General features: G+C 40.0%; 1 long non-coding RNA gene across 1 annotated transcript; it reads left to right on the top strand.

Annotated features, from left to right (window-relative positions):
* The first annotated feature begins 444 nt into the window (after positions 1-444).
* LOC120522030 lies at positions 445-3045 on the top strand. The gene is made up of 4 exons (XR_005632254.1): positions 445-526; positions 1965-2123; positions 2675-2741; positions 2912-3045. It is a non-coding gene; the product is annotated as an uncharacterized LOC120522030 (long non-coding RNA).
* The last annotated feature ends 2260 nt before the right edge of the window (positions 3046-5305 follow it).

Below are 5305 nucleotides of genomic sequence, written 5' to 3'. Positions count from 1 at the left end.
TTCACACAAGAAATATTCGACGGGGGTCTCACGAACGCACCGCGCGGCGATTCCACACATCCACAAAATGCATTCCCAAAATACAGAGCACTTACTGCCTGCCCCCTGGCAATAGGATTGTTTCTGAACTCGTTCACTCAGCAACAGTCTTGAGTCCGTAGTGTTTCACAAAGCGAGACAGTAGCTGTCGCGTTGGATGACGTCATCCTGCGGCCGACATTATATCACGTGACACGACTGTGGAGGTCACGTGTTTTCGCTCCGACTGTGGAGGTCACGTGTTTCCGCTTACTGTGGAGCTCCACAGTGGCTGCAACCAGGTGCTCTTGGTGATTGTATCCGGCTGCAAGAATTACTACTAGACGCCGCATGACCATCAGCATCGTACGTCAACGTCGCCGCCATATTGCGAGTGGCACTGCTGTGGCGTGAAGTAATGGATAAAGATGCCTCACGCATGTGCTGCATGGGATTGTACAAATCGCTGTACGCTCCAAGCCAGATCCCGGGGGATTACATTTCATAGGTAAGGATGAACAATTGTTTTGGTTATATTTGGCCATTAGAAAATCCCGTTTTATAATCTTAGCACTAAAGGTCACCTTACAATAAAATTAAACAACACTAGTAAAATTAAAACAAGACAATGATAAATCAAAAAACAATAATTAGCAAACAAGCAAATATAACTGGCAGTAACAGTGCAAAATTCACAATTGGTATGCCAGTTTGAAAAAATAAGTTTTGAAGACAGTTTTAAAATGTGTTATTGAATCGAGCTGACGTATATGACAGGGAAGTGAATTCCAGAGTTGAGGAGCACAATAAGAGACGCTTGAGCTCCCATAGCAGTGAGTCTGACGTGTGGTGCAGAAAGTCGAGCTGCAGATGAGACTCAGAGTGAGCGAGAGGAGTATAAGTCTGTAGGAGATCAGTGAATTTCTGGAGAGCTTTAAATGTTTAGAGCGGTATTTAGTATTGTATTCTGTAGTTAGCAGGGAGCCAGTGAACTTGAGAGAGAAGAGGTGTAATATGTTCAGTGGATTAGAACAGCAGGTTATTATCCTGGCAGCAGAATTTTGAACAAGTTGTAAGCGATGGATAAGTTTTTGTGAGATGCCAAATAGAATAGCATTACAGTAAAATATATGTGAGGTGACTCGGGCATTAACTGATACTCCAGTACTGTGTTGTGTAAGAACAGGATGAAGTCCAGAAATGTTCCGGAGATGGAAGAAGGCAATCCGAGAAATGTTACTTATATGGTAGAAATTGTTTAATAATAATAAAAATGATTATTATTATTTAATAATTGCAATTATTAGTGTATAAATGGATATAAATAATTGCATGTAACGATTCACCAAAATCTGTTGTATGTAAACGAAACTGTTTTAAATGTTATTATTTTTTCATCAGAAAACCCGGTTTCCATGTCTGCCTTTATTAGTTTAAATGGCCATTTTGCCAGATGCTATAGGGCAGATGCGCTGACGTATCGGTGACGTGTGGCATCTACTTATATATGTCTATGGCTGCAGGTCGTAGACTCAGCCTTTCACGCCCCTGGCCTTCCACGCCTCCGACCTTCCACAGTCTTCCCCACAAACGCCCACAGTCCGTAGAAAGAGAAGGAGAACAGCTCCTGTACAGTTTTTCCAGTTTAATAAAGAAAAGGAGCTGAAAACATTTTTTTATTTTTTACCTCTTGTATAATTTCTTTTTAATATTTGCCATATTATTACATCTATATTAACTTTTAACTTATTTATGAGATGTTATGTGGAGAATCTGTAATGTTAGTGTACAATATGAAAGATATTTATGTTTATCATCGACATTAACGTTTGTTAACTATCTTATTTAACTTGATTTTTCTGTATTTAATTTAGCAATTTATAAAAGCATTTTAGCGCTTTCTGCCAAATTAGTATTACATATTATTTTTGTCTTGAATTCCACAGTCATATTTCTCCATAAAGGCAGAGAATATCAAACCAACTTTGATTACATTGATTAAATATCGAAATGAGTCCAAGTGCCCTCTTTGTAAAAAGCAAAGTGACTACAGCATCCTGCTGCCTTCCTTCAGAGTCATGAAGACCACATTGTCAAGTATGCAGGTAGTTTACTGTATGTATGCCAGGAGTGTGTGCTTGCAAACAATACTGACGTTTAGATTTCTGAACTGGAACATTTTTTAAATATCATTTAAAAAGCTGAGCATTTTCCGTTGTTTGGCAGGTTTTACTATTTACAGATTTAAGAACAGGGTGTGTCACCAGTGGCCAATTCCATTGTTGTTTTTGTTTAAAAGTCATTGTCAACAGTTTACTGTCAGTAAAATGTCAGTATTTAATATTTTTCTTTGATTAATTTTTTTACCCCTTGTATTAGGGCCTTCCTAGTGTGTGCTTGTTGTGTGTGTGTTTGTGTGCCCGGGGTTTGTTTCCTGCCTTGTACCCTGTGTTGGCTGGGATTGGCTTCAGCAGACCCCCGTGACCCTGTAGTTAGGATATAGCGGGTTGGATAAAGCATGTATGGATGGATGGATGTATTAGGGCCTTCCAAGTCAGATGAATAGCCATGACTGTGGAATTCCCATGTTGATGGTGTCACCATTTCTTATTGTAACTATGATTTTTTGTATTTCTGTATTTAATGTTGTGTCCAGGTTTCCAAAGAACCATTTTGTGGTGTCTCTGTATTCCATCCTCGTGGCCCCCTTCAGTTTTAATGAGGTGCGTCTCAACTTTAGTCCTCTCTTCTTTCATTGTAGTATTTGTAGAGGGAGGATTATATCTGGTTGTTGGTTTCCATTTTTGTCACCTTCTACAATTTGTGTTGGATATTTGTCTTATGTTTAATTTATTTTATTATATATATGTGTTTTTTTTTTTTTTAATTTCAGCATACTGTCCATAGTGGATTTGATGTTCCAGAAACGCCTACCTTTCAAAATCCAGATACAGTATTTTAAATGTATGTTTATAATGGTTTGCATAAATATTTTTGTAACATTAAACTCCTTTAAACAACGTGACTCTGCTCAGTCCTCTTTAGAATGACATGCCGGCTTTGAGGAAGTGCTGGTGTAGAATGTTACTTTAGAACTCCAGCCCAAGGGGTAAATGACATTTAAATTTCCTTTAATAACTTTCATTTAGTTCTGTGGTCATGTGGCAAATATACTTAGCCATATTGTAAATCAAAGACAAAGAGTCAAAATGCTTACCAATATAAACTTAGTGCTTCTTTTACAAATCACTGAATTAACTGCTGACATCGGACTGTGAGCGAGCAAACGCCTTTCTAAATGAAGGTCAAGAATCAAAGAAAAAATTAGAAGGTACAGAAATAATGGACAGCCAGGACAGGGTCATTCATTGTGCTTATTTTTTTTTTTTTGATTTTGGTTTATTTTTTAACATTTCCTTAGGTGAATATTATTTTCTCTGTTTTCAGGTTTAGACTTTATTGAGCCATTAATGACAAGACAGAGTAAAGACTTGCACCACCTCTGAAGTGAACAAAAAAAATGTCTTGCTATTCTGTTCCATAGCACCACGTTCATGCAGGCTTCAGATCTTTACTTTTAGAAGAAACGTCAGCCTCCCTTCTCCAACATCCAGCACTTCCTTAAGAAAGATGAATTACATCTTGTTGATGCTGGCTTACAATGCCTATGGTATTGTGAATAAAATATATAAAAAAGACGTAATGCTTGTCTTAGATGTCGACTGTTAATCGTTAAGCAGTAGGAGTCAAAGCCCAAAAGACTGACAGCCTGTTTTACATCTTCTGACAAACTGGAGTGCTAGTACAACTCGTAACGGCCTTAAAACATTTGAAATTCTTTGTGTGCTGTGTTAATAATAGTGTATGGTAAGAAACATTGAAGACTTGTAGAATCTGCGATTGAAAGTAGTAATGTCTCTCTTTCTCTGTCTGTAGCACACACACCACCAAAGCCCCTCCCTCAGCTACAGGAGCAGCCTGGCTCACGCACGCTCTCTCTCTCTCTCTCTCTCTCTGTAGCGCGAGCGCGCACACACACACACACCACCCACCCCTATGCCCCCCTCCCTTCCCTGTCAGCTGCCCGCGCTCTCTCTCCCTCTCTCTGCGCTTGCTCGCTCATGCTCTCTAATCTCTCTGTAGCAGGTGCTCACGCAGCATTTTTTTTTTAAATGAGTTAAGCACAGCAGAAAAAAAACATTGCACAAATCCGAACTGCATTTAAAAACCAACTCGCAAGCAACCAAAAAAGTAACATTGCAACAAATCACACGATGAAGTCCTCCATGTAAACCATTTTTTTAATGAGTTTTAAGTACAAGGAAAAAAGCGAACATTAGAAAAAAGAGAAATGTAACATTGCAACAAATCGCGTTATGAACTGAAAAATTAACTTTTCAAAAATCCTTAATACAAAAACCACCAAGAAAACTAACCTTGCATGAGTCGAGTTCTGGCATGAAGTGTTTTCCTTCAGGTGTTTTCTCTCTTGTGATTTCTTGGGTTTCTGGTGCTTTTAGCTGTTTAGCTGGTGGGAGTGAAAAACTCATGCAGCCATTCCAAAAACAAAGTTCTTGTGACCCAACCCTTCATGTTTGCCCTCCACATTACTGGCAGTCTGGCTTTGTTTACATTGTGCTGCTTGAAAGCACGATGTTCTCAGATTAGTAAATGAGTAAACTGGTAAACAGTTTTTCCACCTCTTGTAATTTCTTTCTTTACTTCGATTTCAATTTTCTTCAAAACTTTCTTCTAACCACTCTTCACTTGCTTAAAAGCCAATGGAAGGAGAACAATGAACAGAGCTCTTGCACCCACGCGGCTCGCTCGCTTTCTCTCTCAGGCTGCCTGTGGTGGGGGATGGTGCGCTAGCACGTACAGCCTGCAGATAGGCAGGCAAACACGTGCAGCAATCTCCTCCTCCCCCTCCCCAGCAGGCACATGGAACTGGGGGGATGGTTTGCCTGCCTACCTGCAGCCCTAGTGCTCTAATTAAAAAAAAAGCTCAGTTCATGATCACAAAAACAAATGGCTCAGTGGCAGCCCCAGACAAATGCAGCTTCTCCGATGACATTATTGGTTTAATAGCCTCCTATAAGGCAGCAGGACACTGAGCCACCCAGCCTTACTCCAGCTACAGCGTATGCTCGCTCATCTGGCACGTGACGCGAAATTGGAGACAGGCTGACGTCATCCAATGCGACGGCTCCTGAAGCCACACTGCCACAGTCTCCCTTTGTAAAACACTACAGGTGCAGGACTGTTGTCAATCAAGGCAGAACTGTGA

The sequence above is a fragment of the Polypterus senegalus genome, unplaced genomic scaffold, assembly GCF_016835505.1.
Source record: "Polypterus senegalus isolate Bchr_013 unplaced genomic scaffold, ASM1683550v1 scaffold_9469, whole genome shotgun sequence".
In the NCBI taxonomy this organism is placed as follows: Eukaryota; Metazoa; Chordata; class Cladistia; order Polypteriformes; family Polypteridae; genus Polypterus; species Polypterus senegalus.
This window is presented reverse-complemented; position numbering and strand designations above follow the sequence as displayed.